General features: G+C 49.5%; 1 non-coding gene and 2 pseudogenes across 1 annotated transcript; all 3 read right to left on the bottom strand.

Moving 5' to 3' along the window:
• Positions 1 to 5,381: 5,381 nt before the first annotated feature.
• Positions 5,382 to 5,479, bottom strand: LOC131738589 (U2 spliceosomal RNA; annotated as a pseudogene).
• Positions 5,480 to 6,074: 595 nt separating this feature from the next.
• Positions 6,075 to 6,265, bottom strand: LOC131738918 (U2 spliceosomal RNA). The gene has a single exon (XR_009330086.1). It is a non-coding gene; the product is annotated as a U2 spliceosomal RNA (small nuclear RNA).
• A 581-nt stretch (positions 6,266 to 6,846) lies between these two features.
• On the bottom strand, positions 6,847 to 6,979 carry LOC131738843 (U2 spliceosomal RNA; annotated as a pseudogene).
• Between the last annotated feature and the right edge of the window lie 10,905 nt (positions 6,980 to 17,884).

Below are 17,884 nucleotides of genomic sequence, written 5' to 3' on the forward strand. Positions count from 1 at the left end.
TCAATAGTGCAGAGGCCCAAGGCCCTGAGACAGGTGGCAAAATAGAAACGATTCATGTAACATACCTTCCTGTCCAGGGCCTGGATGTTCTTGATAGTTTGCGTGAGCCCCTGCACTCGGGTGAGCTGCACAACGTCCGGGACCCCCTTACCTCCCTTCTTGTCGGCTTTACTCAGGGTGGCTCGCTTTACCCTCTCCATCTTGCTGCCCCAGATAAAGCGGTGGATAATGCGGTCCACCACTTTTTTGGTGGTCCTGTCTGGGGGAAAGATTTTTCCTACATAAGAGAGGATGGGGAACAGTATAGACTTGGTTATTAATACTCTACCCGTCATTGTTAAGGATCTTGTGCTCCATCCGCCAATCTTTTTACGGACCTGGTTAATGGCCGCCGTCCAGCTCTGGGCCCCCGAGCTATTGTTCTCGAAAATGAGGCCCAGAATCTTGATTTTGTCCTTTTTGACAGGGTACATGTCCGACAGTTCCCTATCTACCTGCCAATTTTTAGACACGTAGACTTCGCTCTTGGACTTATTAATCACTGCCCCGGTCGCCGTGCAGTACTTCTCAAGGATATTACTAATCCGAGGTACCGACGATGTGTTGGTGCAAATGAGTGACACATCGTCCATATATGCTGTTGTTTTGACCTGGACCCCGTTGGATCCAGGCAGCTGGAAACCAGTTATATTGGTATCCCTACGAATTGCCTGCAGGAGGGGTTCAATGCACACGACATATAGCAGTGGGGATAGTGGGCAACCCTGTCTGACCCCTGACTGGATAGATATTTTACCAGTCAGGTGCCTGTTCACCAAGACTCGGGTACTAATGTTTGTATATATGGTTTTAACCCACTCCCTAAGTCCAGGAGCGAATTTCATCTGGTCCATCACTTTGTACATATATTCATGGCTTACCCTATCGAACGCCTTCTCCTGGTCAAGGTTGAACAGGCAGAGGGGATGGTTCCGTTCTCTAGAATAAGCCAGAATGTCCCTTGTTAACATTAAAATATCCGTGATGGACCTCCCTGGGACGCCACAAGCCTGGTCGGGGCCAATGACCAAAGGGAGGTGTACTTGTAGCCGGAGCATCAGAGCTTTGGCTAGTATCTTGTAATCCACGCAAAGGAGGCTGATTGGGCGCCAATTCCGTAGATCTTTAACTTCCCCTTTCTTATGAAGGAGAGTAATTACACTCTCCCGCATAGAAGGGCCCAACCGCTTCTCCCTGTAGACCGCTCTGTAGACCTCCGCTAAATGGACTTTTAGCGTGTCCCAAAAAAGATGGTAATACTCACCCGGGATGCCATCTGGACCTGGCGTCTTACCGGTGTTCATGGTCTTAACCGCCTGGGTGAGCTCCTCCAGCGTGAGTTCTGGGTCCTTCTCCTCCTCCTCGTCGTCCCGCACTGAGTCAGGCTCCAACTGGCTCAGGAACCACTCTATCAGGGTGTCATCTGTAGCTTTGATGTTATACAGGTCCCTATAGAAGTTCTCTACCACTTTTTTCACTCCCTCACTATCCTCTACTATCCTCCCCCTGCTGTCGAGCATGGAGGACATCAAGTGCCGCTTCTCCCTCGTTTTCTGGAAGAAGAAGCGAGTACACTTTTCGTCTTCCTCCATTTTTTGCACTTTTGCATTGTGCATGACCTTTCGTTGTTCCTCCCTACAAAGCACTGAAAGATCTAGCTTGGTCTGGGCTATCTCGTCGCTTACAGGGAACCCCCGAAGCTGAAGCAGGCTCAGACGCTGGAGGGCAGCATTCAGGTATTTATATTTGGCCCTCCTTTCTTTTGCTTTCCTCTTGCCTGCTGCTATGAAATAACCCTTAGTTCTCATTTTGACCATCTCCCACCACTCTATAGGGGAGTTGAATAGGTCACGCAAAGTGGTCCACTCAACAAGCCTGCTCTTATAGGCTGCAGCTATGGAGGGGTCATCGAGTAAGGAGGTGTTTAATTTCCAGACCCCTGACCCCATCTGGGAGGTCTGAGGGACCTGCAATGTTACCTGCAGGAGCCTATGGTCAGAGATGAAGACAGCCTGGGTGTCTACTGCCGTCTTCGTAAGGGAGCTGGTATGCAGGACGAGATCTATACGGGAGAAGGAGGTCCCAGATGAGCTCACCCAGGTAAAGGGAGGCACCAGGTCCTTACCTGCATCACACAGGGAGAAATCAGATATTACGGAGGACAAAACTCTACTAGAGCGGTCGTTGCGTGGCCTGCTCCGGTCTACGTCCCTCAGAGCACAATTGAAGTCACCTGACACGATGACGGGTACGTTCCCCAGCAGGAGTGGACGCAGCTGTGGAAAAAATTGAACTCTTTCGTTTTGGTTAGTGGGTGCGTAGACATTGACCAGTCTGAGGGGAGTGTTGTTGTATGTCACATCCACGCTCAGAATTCTACCAGGTTCTACCTCCCTGCTGCTGCGGGAGGTAATAAATGGGTTTTTAAACAGGATACCTACTCCGTCGGCTCTGGCTATGTTGGAGCCCGACCAGAAGGAGTCCCCCAGGGTCCAACTCTCCTTCAGGTTCCTATAATCAGGGCTCGACGAAATACCACACTCCTGCAGAAAGATGAGATCTGCTTTCAAGTTAGCTAGATAGTTTAGTACATCAAATCTTTTTTGTGTCTCCCTGATGCTCCTGACATTAACAGACACACATATCAGGGCCATCAGGGTAGCTAACAAGAAAAGGAGTCGCTGCGTCCACCCCATAGCGACTATGATTGGGAGGTCGGGACACTCTTCCTACTCTTAGCTCTACGCTTGCTTCGAGGGGGCTTGGGCTTATTTGCAACTCCCATCACCCCTGAGAAGGTACTCACTGCTGCCTCGTCCAAGAAGGCACCGTCTTTATATGCACAGTACGTGGAGTTGTTGGGGCTATTCAACTCCCCACAAGGTAAGTCTGGTGGAACTTGCTCAGGGCCCCTCGGAACGTGTGGGTCAGCTTTGTCCTGGGGGGGGTTATGACAGACAGCATTCTTTGGCTGTTACCGTCTGTTGAATTGGAGCTGTTAGCAGACTTCTGGCTTACCGCGTCCAGGGGTATTCCCATGTCCTCCAGTGCTGTATCTAGGAGGACCTCTAGGGGGCCCCTGGTTTTGCCCATACAAGGGAGGGGGTCAAGGATGCTTTGAAGGGAGGCCCTTCGCTTGAAGAGGGTCATTGCTACCGAGGTACTGCTGGTCAGGGAAGGTGTTGACCCCGACCTCTCCCTCGGTGCATTAGTGAACACCTCTTCTGCGAGGTGTGCTAGGGTTTGTGCCAACGACTGGGAAGGCTGGCTGGGGATGCCCTGGCTGGCTGCTACCTGCCCACTAGGCGGCAGTGTAGCCGTCCCACTCGCCTCCGTCTCTGCCTGCGAGGGCAAGACTGGGGACTTTGTGTGGACATTAGCTGGTTTTGGATCTATGGGGGCCACCTGCAACTTGCTGTCTTTGATCCTGATCTTCTTTCTTTTCCCCCCCTCGTCTCTACCCTTTCTTTTCCCCACCCTCTGCTGGTTCTTCACTCCCTTCCCCTCCTTCTCACTCTCACTTTCACTGTCGCTTTCGCTTTCCTCCCCCACGGACTCAATCCTTATGGCGTCATAACGAGAGCCGAGGGGGAGTGCTGGCGCTGAGAGGGCCCTACTCAGGGGGGGGCCGCTGCTGGATCCGGGCTCCCTCCCTGCCTCGTGTTCTGCATCAGAGGAGCTACTGGAGGAGCTAGTGGAGTGGCTGTTGTACTCTCTCTCTGGGCTGGGGGAAGGGGTCCTCGTAAAACGGGACATGTCGCGGGGGGGTGAGGGGGGTGCTGGTGATGATGGTGGTGCTGGAGTCTGGGTCTTGGATACTGTTGGTGGTGATGTGGACTGATCTTTGTTACTTGCTCCCTCTTCCTGCTCAGGCCTAGGCTTGTTCGTATTTGCCTTGCTGGCTCTGGCCATGTTGGCATAGGAAGAGGGGCAGTCCTTAAACAGGTGCCCCTTCTTTCCACACAAATTGCACTGCCTCTCTTCTCTGCAGTGGCTGGTCTCGTGGGGGGCGCCGCAGTTCCTGCACTTGACTACAGTACACGCGGCCGCCAGGTGTCCTAATTCCCCACATTTCCTGCAGAGTTTTGGCATCCCATTATAGAATACCAGCCCTCTGTTGGGCCCTAACACTATGGAGTTTGGAATGTGGCGGACGCCTCCAATGCCCGATGGATCAACATTAAGGCGTACCAGCCACTTTCTGGCTCCTGTCCAAACCCCATCTTCGTCTGTAATTTTCCTCCCTTCTGATGACACCCTCCCATAGCGGTTAAGCCATGTTGTAATATCATAGTCGCTAACAGCCTCATTGAAAAATTGGACAGTAACAACTTTCATTTCTCTGTCTGTCAGTGCATCCACACAAAATTCTTTGTATGGAGCGAGATATTTATTCTCCCCCCAAAAGGACCACATTTCTTGTAACTTTTGGGGGTTCCTAAAACTGACCTCAAACACTTCCTTAAGCCCTGGCAATTTCACCAAACAATTCAAGTCAGAAGGGGAAAAACCCATACCCCTCTGAAGAATGGTCCGGCTGAACTCCAGTCTCGTCAGTCCTGGTTCCGTTTCCTCTTGCTGGGTCCTTGTGAAGCGCACCGCATTGTGCCTCCTGGTCTCCTGGGTTGGCCGGAACGCCATCCTTCAGCTGGCTCCTCCGATTGGGGTGGGAGAAGCCTCTGGACGTCCGGGTTGTCTCTCTCTACGAAAAAGAGACAACGTAAGCAGCAAATCTGGGCAGTTGAAGGAACTATTACTTTAGTCCCTGAGGAGATGGTCGCCTCGCAAGAGGGACCCCCTCCCCAGGTGAACGGTGTCCTTCCCTGGCGGAGTAGGGGGCGCTGCTTGGCACCGAGACCACGTAGGAAGAATCGTGGCTGTGACGCCTCCTCGGGGTCCGGGGCCGCCCTCTGCTCCTCCCAGATGGCGCCCTCTGCTGGGCGCCTGCTGCTCTCTCGGTCTGGATCTCGATTACAATCAAAGGCTGGGGATGAGGTCGTCTAGGTCATCAAAGGGTCCTCAAAGGTCGTCTGGATGGTAGGTCCTCCTTCTCTCTAACTCCAGGAACGTCTGGAAAAGCCGGAACCGCCTGAAAAAGAAAAAAACTGGAACCGCCTGAAAAAGAAAAAACTGCTCTCAACAGTCAACAAAATCTTGAAAGACCCTCGGCCTGGATTGGGCAAGCCAAAACCAGACTGAGCATTAGTCTTCCAAAAAGTTGCCGAGCTGAAGAAAGCCAGTCAAAAATAAAAAAAAATTCTGTTCCTCCTCACCCGAACAAACCTCTCACAGACCCTCGGAGGGAGCGGGCAATGCCACTACCCTCTAAGCCTTAGTCTTAGAAAGATTTATTCGAACTGAAGAGAAGCCAGAGTGTCAGATATTAAACTGATAAGAACAGATACTACACTTGATCTTAGCCAAAAGGCCGAGAAGCGATGGCGACTTGGCCCTTGCCCGGGGCCCCCCAGCCCGGACGGCACAGGGGGATTCAAAGGTGGGTGCAAAATTCCAAGCAAAAGCAGACCCCCAAAAAACGGGCTGCTGCTTCCAGAGGGGAAATGTGCAATTTAAGCAGGAGAAAACAAAACAAAGCAAAAACACACACATAACACCAAAAACAAAACATAAACTGGCGGAGTGCGTCTTACAAATAGTCATGCCAAGCTGCTATGCTGTGCAAGGTGCCTTGGGTAACTACAACTGTGCCTCGCTGGCTGGCTGGCTTGCTAAGAAGGTCCTGGCATAGGGACATGTTCCACCACACTTGTCTGGTTAGCTGCATGCTCCCAGGAAACAACCTGCTGCTGTCTACATCATCACCACATGTGAATAAAAGAAAGAAAGACAGCAAGAAAGAGAGAAAGAAAGAGAGAAAGAGAGAAAGAAAGAGAGAAAGAAAGAAAGAGAGTAAGAAAAAAAAAAGAAGTAAAACGGCGGGAAAACTTGCATCAACACTGGCACTCTCCCTCCAGCAGGGGTAGACAAAATGCTCACAGGAGAGATCCAGATCTGACTTTGACCAACGTTAGAGAAAGGTGTGCACCGTTCCCGGAGGTACTGCAATACCGGGCCGATGCGTGGAGTGGACGGAGCAAGCCCCTGTTCCATCTCCCGATTCCAAAAATCAATTTAATATATGGTCCCCTGATAGGGGACATATCAGATATTAAACTGATAAGAACAGATACTACACTTGATCTTAGCCAAAAGGCCGAGAAGCGATGGCGACTTGGCCCTTGCCCGGGGCCCCCCAGCCCGGACGGCACAGGGGGATTCAAAGGTGGGTGCAAAATTCCAAGCACAAGCAGACCCCCAAAGAACGGGCTGCTGCTTCCAGAGGGGAAATGTGCAATTTAAGCAGGAGAAAACAAAACAAAGCAAAACACACACATAACACCAAAAACAAAACATAAACTGGCGGAGTGCGTCTTACAAACAGTCATGCCAAGCTGCTATGCTGTGCAAGGTGCCTTGGGTAACTACAACTGTGCCTCGCTGGCTGGCTGGCTTGCTAAGAAGGTCCTGGCATAGGGACATGTTCCACCACACTTGTCTGGTTAGCTGCATGCTCCCAGGAAACAACCTGCTGCTGTCTACATCATCACCACATGTGAATAAAAGAAAGAAAGACAGCAAGAAAGAAAGAGAGAAAGAAAGAGAGAAAGAGAGAAAGAAAGAGAGAAAGAAAAAAAAAAAAGTAAAACGGCGGGAAAACTTGCATCAACACTGGCACTCTCCCTCCAGCAGGGGTAGACAAAATGCTCACAGGAGAGATCCAGATCTGACTTTGGCCAACGTTAGAGAAAGGTGTGCACCGTTCCCGGAGGTACTGCAATACCGGGCCGATGCGTGGAGTGGACGGAGCAAGCCCCTGTTCCATCTCCCGATTCCAAAAATCAATTTAATATATGGTCCCCTGATACTCTTTTATTGAGATTTTACATTTTTTACATTTACACCCATTCGTTTTTTCATTCATTTTACATTTCTTTTAAAGATGACATTCATGCATACAGACATACATTTTGTTTTAAAAGCATTTAAAATACATTTAAAAACACCAAGACAATTGTGCTTTGTACATGGTTAAAACAGACACAGATTAAAATCAACATGAAAAAAACCTGTGCTGTTTTAAAAGTGACTGGAAAAAAAGAACCATCTATAAAAAAACAGTGCTTGTGAGGGCCGGGGAGTGCTCTCTAAAAAAGTGAACATAAACCTAGATTTAAAACAGGGACAGGGGAAAAGGGACAGTGTATAAACAGTGAGTTAAAATTCTAAAATTTTAAAACACTTAAAATGTAACTTTTAATAGTTTACATAAAAAATCTTAAAGATACATAAAACAAAACAAAACAAAATCAAATAAAACATTTAAATTAAATCAAAGGTCCATAAAACTGAAACAAAAAGACTACATAAAACCAGGGCACCGTTGAAAAACGGTCATGCCAGCTAAAAAGGGCGGAATGCTGGCATGACAAAATAAATAAAAGGCTTAGCGTTGCCCCGTAGTCCCGCTCCTAGGAGCTAGCGGTTCCAGTTTTTTCCTTTATTCCATCTTCACGTCCTGAAGTCCGGCGATCCTCCACTCCGCGCAGGCCTTGTCCTTCCCGAGGGTCCGGATGTCCAGAATTACAAAGTCCTTGATAAGAGTTTGTGCCCTTCTGGTCGTGGTGATAGTGTCTAGCTCCTGCTTGTGATAGACACAGACGTTACGGCCTTCCCACAGGATCTGCTTGACAACATTGATGACACGCCAAACGCACTTAGCTGTGCTGGTAGTGATTCCTCCCGCAGGCCCATAGAGCACAGTCTCAGCGGTCATCTTGGCCGTGTCAGCAAACCTGTTTAGGAAGACAGAGACAGAGAGCCAGACACTGCCAGCCACATCACACTCCCAGAAGATATGGGCTGGTGTTTCTCTCTTGCGGCACTTTGCATAGGGGCATGTTTCTACTTGGGCTAGTCCCCTCCTGAACATGAACGCTCGAGTGGGGAGTGCACTGTGGACGGTGTTCCATGCTATATCCTTCTGGACATTACTGAGGCAGCTGTGAGACACATTCTCCCAGATTTTTTGGCTTTGGGTGAGGGAGAAAGTAGCTACTTTTTCAATTTCCTGGGAACCGGCAAGATATTTAGTTACAGCCTTGTATTCCCAGGAGGCCAATTTTGCTTTATCTAAGCCCAATTTATATATAGTGTCCCTTAAGGTTCTATAATACAATGGGGGGTCCCAGGAGTACGGCACGGTGTTATCAATAGTGCAGAGGCCCAAGGCCCTGAGACAGGTGGCAAAATAGAAACGATTCATGTAACATACCTTCCTGTCCAGGGCCTGGATGTTCTTGATAGTTTGCGTGAGCCCCTGCACTCGGGTGAGCTGCACAACGTCCGGGACCCCCTTACCTCCCTTCTTGTCGGCTTTACTCAGGGTGGCTCGCTTTACCCTCTCCATCTTGCTGCCCCAGATAAAGCGGTGGATAATGCGGTCCACCACTTTTTTGGTGGTCCTGTCTGGGGGAAAGATTTTTCCTACATAAGAGAGGATGGGGAACAGTATAGACTTGGTTATTAATACTCTACCCGTCATTGTTAAGGATCTTGTGCTCCATCCGCCAATCTTTTTACGGACCTGGTTAATGGCCGCCGTCCAGCTCTGGGCCCCCGAGCTATTGTTCTCGAAAATGAGGCCCAGAATCTTGATTTTGTCCTTTTTGACAGGGTACATGTCCGACAGTTCCCTATCTACCTGCCAATTTTTAGACACGTAGACTTCGCTCTTGGACTTATTAATCACTGCCCGGTCGCCGTGCAGTACTTCTCAAGGATATTACTAATCCGAGGTACCGACGATGTGTTGGTGCAAATGAGTGACACATCGTCCATATATGCTGTTGTTTTGACCTGGACCCCGTTGGATCCAGGCAGCTGGAAACCAGTTATATTGGTATCCCTACGAATTGCCTGCAGGAGGGGTTCAATGCACACGACATATAGCAGTGGGGATAGTGGGCAACCCTGTCTGACCCCTGACTGGATAGATATTTTACCAGTCAGGTGCCTGTTCACCAAGACTCGGGTACTAATGTTTGTATATATGGTTTTAACCCACTCCCTAAGTCCAGGAGCGAATTTCATCTGGTCCATCACTTTGTACATATATTCATGGCTTACCCTATCGAACGCCTTCTCCTGGTCAAGGTTGAACAGGCAGAGGGGATGGTTCCGTTCTCTAGAATAAGCCAGAATGTCCCTTGTTAACATTAAAATATCCGTGATGGACCTCCCTGGGACGCCACAAGCCTGGTCGGGGCCAATGACCAAAGGGAGGTGTACTTGTAGCCGGAGCATCAGAGCTTTGGCTAGTATCTTGTAATCCACGCAAAGGAGGCTGATTGGGCGCCAATTCCGTAGATCTTTAACTTCCCCTTTCTTATGAAGGAGAGTAATTACACTCTCCCGCATAGAAGGGCCCAACCGCTTCTCCCTGTAGACCGCTCTGTAGACCTCCGCTAAATGGACTTTTAGCGTGTCCCAAAAAAGATGGTAATACTCACCCGGGATGCCATCTGGACCTGGCGTCTTACCGGTGTTCATGGTCTTAACCGCCTGGGTGAGCTCCTCCAGCGTGAGTTCTGGGTCCTTCTCCTCCTCCTCGTCGTCCCGCACTGAGTCAGGCTCCAACTGGCTCAGGAACCACTCTATCAGGGTGTCATCTGTAGCTTTGATGTTATACAGGTCCCTATAGAAGTTCTCTACCACTTTTTTCACTCCCTCACTATCCTCTACTATCCTCCCCCTGCTGTCGAGCATGGAGGACATCAAGTGCCGCTTCTCCCTCGTTTTCTGGAAGAAGAAGCGAGTACACTTTTCGTCTTCCTCCATTTTTTGCACTTTTGCATTGTGCATGACCTTTCGTTGTTCCTCCCTACAAAGCACTGAAAGATCTAGCTTGGTCTGGGCTATCTCGTCGCTTACAGGGAACCCCCGAAGCTGAAGCAGGCTCAGACGCTGGAGGGCAGCATTCAGGTGTTTATATTTGGCCCTCCTTTCTTTTGCTTTCCTCTTGCCTGCTGCTATGAAATAACCCTTAGTTCTGATTTTGACCATCTCCCACCACTCTATAGGGGAGTTGAATAGGTCACGCAAAGTGGTCCACTCAACAAGCCTGCTCTTATAGGCTGCAGCTATGGAGGGGTCATCGAGTAAGGAGGTGTTTAATTTCCAAACCCCTGACCCCATCTGGGAGGTCTGAGGGACCTGCAATGTTACCTGCAGGAGCCTATGGTCAGAGAAGAAGACGGCCTGGGTGTCTACTGCCGTCTTCGTAAGGGAGCTGGTATGCAGGACGAGATCTATACGGGAGAAGGAGGTCCCAGATGAGCTCACCCAGGTAAAGGGAGGCACCAGGTCCTTACCTGCATCACACAGGGAGAAATCAGATATTACGGAGGACAAAACTCTACTAGAGCGGTCGTTGCGTGGCCTGCTCCGGTCTACGTCCCTCAGAGCACAATTGAAGTCACCTGACACGATGACGGGTACGTTCCCCAGCAGGAGTGGACGCAGCTGTGGAAAAAATTGAACTCTTTCGTTTTGGTTAGTGGGTGCGTAGACATTGACCAGTCTGAGGGGAGTGTTGTTGTATGTCACATCCACGCTCAGAATTCTACCAGGTTCTACCTCCCTGCTGCTGCGGGAGGTAATAAATGGGTTTTTAAACAGGATACCTACTCCGTCAGCTCTGGCTATGTTGGAGCCCGACCAGAAGGAGTCCCCCAGGGTCCAACTCTCCTTCAGGTCCCTATAATCAGGGCTCGACGAAATACCACACTCCTGCAGAAAGATGAGATCTGCTTTCAAGTTAGCTAGATAGTTTAGTACATCAAATCTTTTTTGTGTCTCCCTGATGCTCCTGACATTAACAGACACACATATCAGGGCCATCAGGGTAGCTAACAAGAAAAGGAGTCGCTGCGTCCACCCCATAGCGACTATGATTGGGAGGTCGGGACACTCTTCCTACTCTTAGCTCTACGCTTGCTTCGAGGGGGCTTGGGCTTATTTGCAACTCCCATCACCCCTGAGAAGGTACTCACTGCTGCCTCGTCCAAGAAGGCACCGTCTTTATATGCACAGTACGTGGAGTTGTTGGGGCTATTCAACTCCCCACAAGGTAAGTCTGGTGGAACTTGCTCAGGGCCCCTCGGAACGTGTGGGTCAGCTTTGTCCTGGGGGGGGTTATGACAGACAGCATTCTTTGGCTGTTACCGTCTGTTGAGTTGGAGCTGTTAGCAGACTTCTGGCTTACCGCGTCCAGGGGTATTCCCATGTCCTCCAGTGCTGTATCTAGGAGGACCTCTAGGGGGCCCCTGGTTTTGCCCATACAAGGGAGGGGGTGCTTTGAAGGGAGGCCCTTCGCTTGAAGAGGGTCATTGCTACCGAGGTACTGCTGGTCAGGGAAGGTGTTGACCCCGACCTCTCCCTCGGTGCATTAGTGAACACCTCTTCTGCGAGGTGTGCTAGGGTTTGTGCCAACGACTGGGAAGGCTGGCTGGGGATGCCCTGGCTGGCTGCTACCTGCCCACTAGGCGGCAGTGTAGCCGTCCCACTCGCCTCCGTCTCTGCCTGCGAGGGCAAGACTGGGGACTTTGTGTGGACATTAGCTGGTTTTGGATCTATGGGGGCCACCTGCAACTTGCTGTCTTTGATCCTGATCTTCTTTCTTTTCCCCCCTCGTCTCTACCCTTTCTTTTCCCCACCCTCTGCTGGTTCTTCACTCCCTTCCCCTCCTTCTCACTCTCACTTTCACTGTCGCTTTCGCTTTCCTCCCCCACGGACTCAATCCTTATGGCGTCATAACGAGAGCCGAGGGGGAGTGCTGGCGCTGAGAGGGCCCTACTCAGGGGGGGGCCGCTGCTGGGTCCCCTGATAGGGGACGTATCAGATATTAAACTGATAAGAACAGATTTTTTTTTTTTTTTTTTTTTTTTATTAATGGAAAAAAAATACACATACAAACACAACTCACAAAACACACTTAAACATCACAATACAAAAATAACTATAACCACTTATATACAACAAACTCATGAACAGAACCAACACATTACAATCCACTTATAAAAAAACACATTACATATCACATTACATCTCTCCCATATATGCAACAAATACAAAACATAATCACGCATACAATTCCATTTTTGAAACCTTTCTACAGGATAACATGTGCCCCTAACAATATGCCTATCCTACTTCTAATAAACAAGCAGCAAGATCTCATCCCACGCCAGTAGCCCACAGATCTCCACGTCTCCATTCCTCAAGCCTCCATCTTCTCTTCGCCTCTTGTCGGCCAAGTCGCAAAGCGTCCTTTAGGACATAGCTCTCCATCTGACTTAGTCCCATTTCAAGAACAGCCTGGGCAGGCAGGCTCACGCCCTTCACCACAAAACAGTTCCTTGCCTTCCAAATTGCATCACACAGACAGCGTATTAGGACCCACAGCATGCCCCACTGCACTTTGCTCAGTTTCTCTTGGTCTTTCTTCGGGCTCCCATACAGCACACGCTGCCTATGTATGGGCAGCTGTCCCCGGAACAAATCCAGGACGGAGCCTGCCTCACTCCACACCTTCCTCGCCTCCAGACATCCCCAGAGAACGTGACCGACCGTTTCTTCCTCTCCACACTTCTCTCTCGGGCATCTGGGTGACCTCCCCAGATTACATGCATGCATCACCGCTCGAACTGGCAATACATCGTGGGCTACCAACCAAGACAGATCTCGATGCTCGTTCATCAGGGCAGGATGGCTCGCATTCTGCCACACTTCTGGCGTCTCGTCTAACACAAGGCCATGAACCGGACACATATCCCCATTACCCTGCAGAAAGTTAAACAGAGATTTACCATTAGCCACAATTTCAGCCTTACATCCTTCCAGCCCCTTGGACATCACAAATCTTTTAAATAACGCATAATGATAGGGCAGATCAAAGGCTGTTGGCACAGACAAAGGCACGGACATCAACTTTAACTTCCTCAAATAGGAACTAATATAGAATCTCACAAAGCAGGCCCCTTTTGACACACCATTCAGACACATAGCAAAATGCAATGCACAAAACTTTGACATTAAAAACGTCTGGACATCTGGCAACCCTTTCCCCCCCTTTAATTTATCCTTCCCCACCACACTCCTCCTCACTCTCTCCCATTTCCCCTGCCAAAAAAAACGAAACACAGCTCTGTTTAGCAGCGTTACCACATTCCTAGATGGTGGGAACACGACCGCCACATACAACAACAGTGGCAATATTACCCCCTTTACCACCATCACCCTCCCCTCCATCGTAAGCCTCCTCAGCCTCCAAAACCCTAGCTTTTTATTGACCCTACTTCCCACCTCCTCCCAGTTCTTACCCCCTGATCCATTAACATCAAATTTCACCCCCAGAATCTTAATGCAGTCTTCCTTAACTTTTAATTTTATACTACCCCTCCCGTCCCATTTCCCGTAGAACATTGCCTCCGATTTCTCCTGGTTCAGTTTAGACCCAGACGCACGACAAAAAACATCAGCTTTCTCCAAAGTCCTCTGAATGGACAACTCATCCCGACAGAGGACATTGACATCATCCATATACAAGACACATTTAACCTCCTGCCCCCCACTCCCAGGAATAGTTAACCCTTTATACACTGGGTCCCTTCTCAAAGCTTGTGCCAGCGGCTCCATACAACAGATAAACAGGAGCGGAGATAACGGACAGCCCTGACGGACGCCACATCCCACACTAACTGGATTTGACAGACACCCATTTACCAATACCCTGCTATACACACCCTTATATAACAGGCCCACCCAGTCTAAAAACCTCTTTGCAAACCCCATTTTTCGCAGAACACCAAACATGAACTGATGCGAGACCCGATCATACGCCTTTTCAAGATCTAAATTTAGTACACATAATCGAATTCCCCTGTCTCTCGCATAACAGATGACATCTCTCATCAATACCAGGCTGTCCGTGATCTTCCTACCTGGAACGGCACAAGTTTGATCCGGGTGGATAACATCCCCCAGCACATCCCTCATACGTTGAGCCAACAATTTACTGAACAATTTAAAATCCTGGTTCAACAATGTAATTGGCCGCCAATTTTTCAGCTCAGCCTTATCCCCCTTTTTAAAAATCAATGTAATAATGCCCTCTCTAAATGAAGGTGGAAACTCCCCTCCCTCCTCCCCACACTCCCGAAACAAGGCCAACAGATCTGGTGCCACTAACTCCCAAAACTTTAAATAGAACTCCACAGGGAGTCCATCCCCCCCCGGTGTCTTGCCCAGCCTCACCCCCCTGACCACCTCATCTAACTCTTCCCTCGTAAACTCTTTGTCCAACTGCCCTCCATCCCCCACCTCCCGCTCCAAATGTCCTAACACCTCCTCCATAGCCCCCATTTCAATTTCTTTCCTTACATAAAGGCCCCCATAAAACTCCTCCACCACCCTCAACAGCCCCTCTGTAGTCTTAACTAAAGCCCCATCCCTCCCTTTCATAGAGTCTATAAATTTCCTCCCATCCAGCACCTTTTTAAAAAAATACCGACTACACTTTTCATTTTCCTCTAAATGCTTCTCTCTGCTTTTAAATAAGAGCCCCTTCACCCTCCTCTCTACCACCCCCTTCAGTCTCTTTTTCACTTCCCTGATCTCTTCACTAAAGTCCAGCCCTGCATTGTACAATTTAGTTAAACTCTCCAGCTCCTTGAACAAAACCTTCTCCTGCCTTCTCTCCCTCTCTGCCTTCCTCCTCCCCGCCCAAATAAAGAAATGTTTTGTTTTCTCCTTCACCAGATCCCACCACTCTGCCTGGGACCCACAAAGGTCCTTTAAGGACAGCCACTGGCCATACCGCTCTCTAAATACCTCACACACCCAATCATCCTCCAACAACTCGCAATTTAACTTCCACACACCCCTCCCTACATCCACACAACCTGTAAGGTCAAAAGCAGCTTTCAGCGCACAGTGGTCAGAGAAAAACATTGGCACCAGCACACACTCCTCGCACTCCACCCTCTGTGAGACAAACACAAAATCAATCCTGGACGCCTGGGTCCCATCCCCTTTCACCCAAGTGAAACCTCTTTCCCCCACATTGTTCACTTTAAAACAGTCCACTAGTCGAAAGTCCTCCACTATTTCTTTTAGCATTTTACTAGATTTATCCAGCGTGAACCCCTTCTTTCTCTCTCGCCTATCCTCCATTGTTAACCCACAATTAAAATCCCCTGCTACAATAACCGGCCTGCTCCTCACTAATTTAACCCTTAAATCTTCAAATAAACTAGCCCTCCCCTCCACCTCTGGCGGAGCATACACATTAATTAAGCTAAAACTTTTCCCAAAAAATTCCGCCTCCACCTCCAGCACCCTACCTTTTTCAATCACTCTATGATCTTTAATCATAACCCCCTTATTTTTAATCAAAATTGCTACCCCATCTGATTTATTTTCATTTGATCCGGACCACACAGATGGCCCATAACCCCACCTCCCCTCATAAGTACTATAGTCCTCCAACCCAGGGATACCACACTCTTGCAAACACAAAATATCACACTGTATCCCACTCAAATATGACAACACCAACGTACACCTATCACTACTTTTAATACTCCTAACATTTATAGTAACCACACTCAGAGCCATTGCAAAACAAGCTAACAGCCATACACATACAGAATCCTGCATCAGGATATTTTTAAAAGGGGCTCCTCCCCCTCCCCCTCCTGGCCAGTTACCACAAATTCCTCCCTCATACTTACCTCACCCGAGGAAAACACTACGACCCCCTCCAGATCCAGGAACGGCTCTCCCCCATTCTTCTCCGCACCACCATCCCCTCTATAGTCACCCCTAGAGGAAACGACTGAACTGGGGGATGAAAAAAACTCCTGTCCTACTCCCCCACTTCCCTGCTTCTTTTTCTTCTTCCCCTTCTTCCTCCCCTCCACCCTCACAAACCCATCCCCCTCCTCACTATGTAACTTCCTTTTCCCTGGAGTCCACTCTTGATCCATATCCTCTGAGTTACCATCCTCCTCCTCCTCCCGTCCTGTTCCCTCAACACTAGCCTCATCCCGCTCCCGCTTTGCACACGGAATACCGCCCCCTCCATCATCCTCCACAGAGCTTACCACCCCACTCCCCCTATACACCTCCTCCCTGCTCCTTCCACTGGACCCCTCCCCTGGGTCCTCGCTCTCCTCCTCTGATGGGGACACCATCAAATCTTCCTCCAGAACAGATCCCTGCTGATCACTTCCCCCCTCCCCCTGTGCCTCCCCCTCCCTCCCCTCCTCCCTCACCTCCCCTCTATTCTCCTCCCTCTCACCCCCCTTCTCCTGCTGCTCACTTCCCCCTTTCTGCCTCCCCTCACCCTCCTCCTCCTCCTTCTCCTCCTCACTCTCTTCTCCCTCCTCATACCTCTTAGCCCTATTGGCAAAGGATCTAGGACAATTCATGAAAAAGTGTGTCTCACTCCCACACAGATTACACTTCCTCTGAACTTCACATTCCCTAGCCATGTGCCCCTCCTCTTTACACACATTACACACCACTCTCTTACACACCACCGCTAAGTGCCCCACACCTCCACACTTCCGACACACCTTAGGCTGGCCGAAATAATGCACATACCCCCTGTCAGCACCAAGTGCAATGTCAGAAGGTATGTGCAGAAACCCATCATATGTCCCTAAGCCTCTCCACAGCTCACACACCACCCTCCATGCCCCAGTCCACACCCCATCATCATCCCTCACTTTTATAGCCTCCCCCTTCACATGGCAATACCTCCTCAACCAAGTGCACACGTCCTGTCCCTTCACCATCTCTGAGCCCATTCTCACAATCACAACCCTTCGTGCATTATTTGTCAGTTTCTCCAAACTCAACTTCTTAATCAGATCATGTCCCCTTAGGTTATGAAACCTGCTCACACACTCCATCATACCCGCTTCAGACATAAAACTTACATCCCATTGGCCTCCTTTCCCTGTCGTAATAATACAGTTTAAATCAATAGGCCTAAACCCCAACACCTTCTGTACAACCCCTCTGGAAAACTCAAGCCTATTCAAAAACAACTTCTCCTCCCCCTGCTTCGACTCATTTATAGAGAACCTAACACAATTTAAACGGCGTCCCCCAACCCTTGGACCCGCCATTCCAATAATTTAAGAAGCAATAGAAATATTGAAAAAAACACCCAAAAAGGCAAAAGAAAATACTTAACTAGAAAGCAGATAAGGTGCCCTCAAAGGGTCCCCCTTACCTGCTAAGCAAAACTGGCTCCTGGTCTTCCCTCCTTCGTCCACCACCTCAGCTACCAGCAACCAATATTGCCACCGTTTACCGTTACCGTTTACCGTTTACCGTTACCGTACCTTACCTTACCTTACCTATCGCTTCCAAATCAAGCTGCGGTCAAGCCACACACTTGATCTTAGCCAAAAGGCCGAGAAGCGATGGCGACTTGGCCCTTGCCCGGGGCCCCCCAGCCCGGACGGCACAGGGGGATTCAAAGGTGGGTGCAAAATTTCAACCACAAGCAGACCCCAAAAAAACGGGCTGCTGCTTCCAGAGGGGAAATGTGCAATTTAAGCAGGAGAAAACAAAACAAAGCAAAAACACACACATAACACCAAAAACAAAACATAAACTGGCGGAGTGCGTCTTACAAATAGTCATGCCAAGCTGCTATGCTGTGCAAGGTGCCTTGGTAACTAAAACTGTGCCTCGCTGGCTGGCTGGCTTG

This window comes from Acipenser ruthenus, chromosome 10, assembly GCF_902713425.1.
Source record: "Acipenser ruthenus chromosome 10, fAciRut3.2 maternal haplotype, whole genome shotgun sequence".
NCBI classification, from domain to species: domain Eukaryota; kingdom Metazoa; phylum Chordata; class Actinopteri; order Acipenseriformes; family Acipenseridae; genus Acipenser; species Acipenser ruthenus.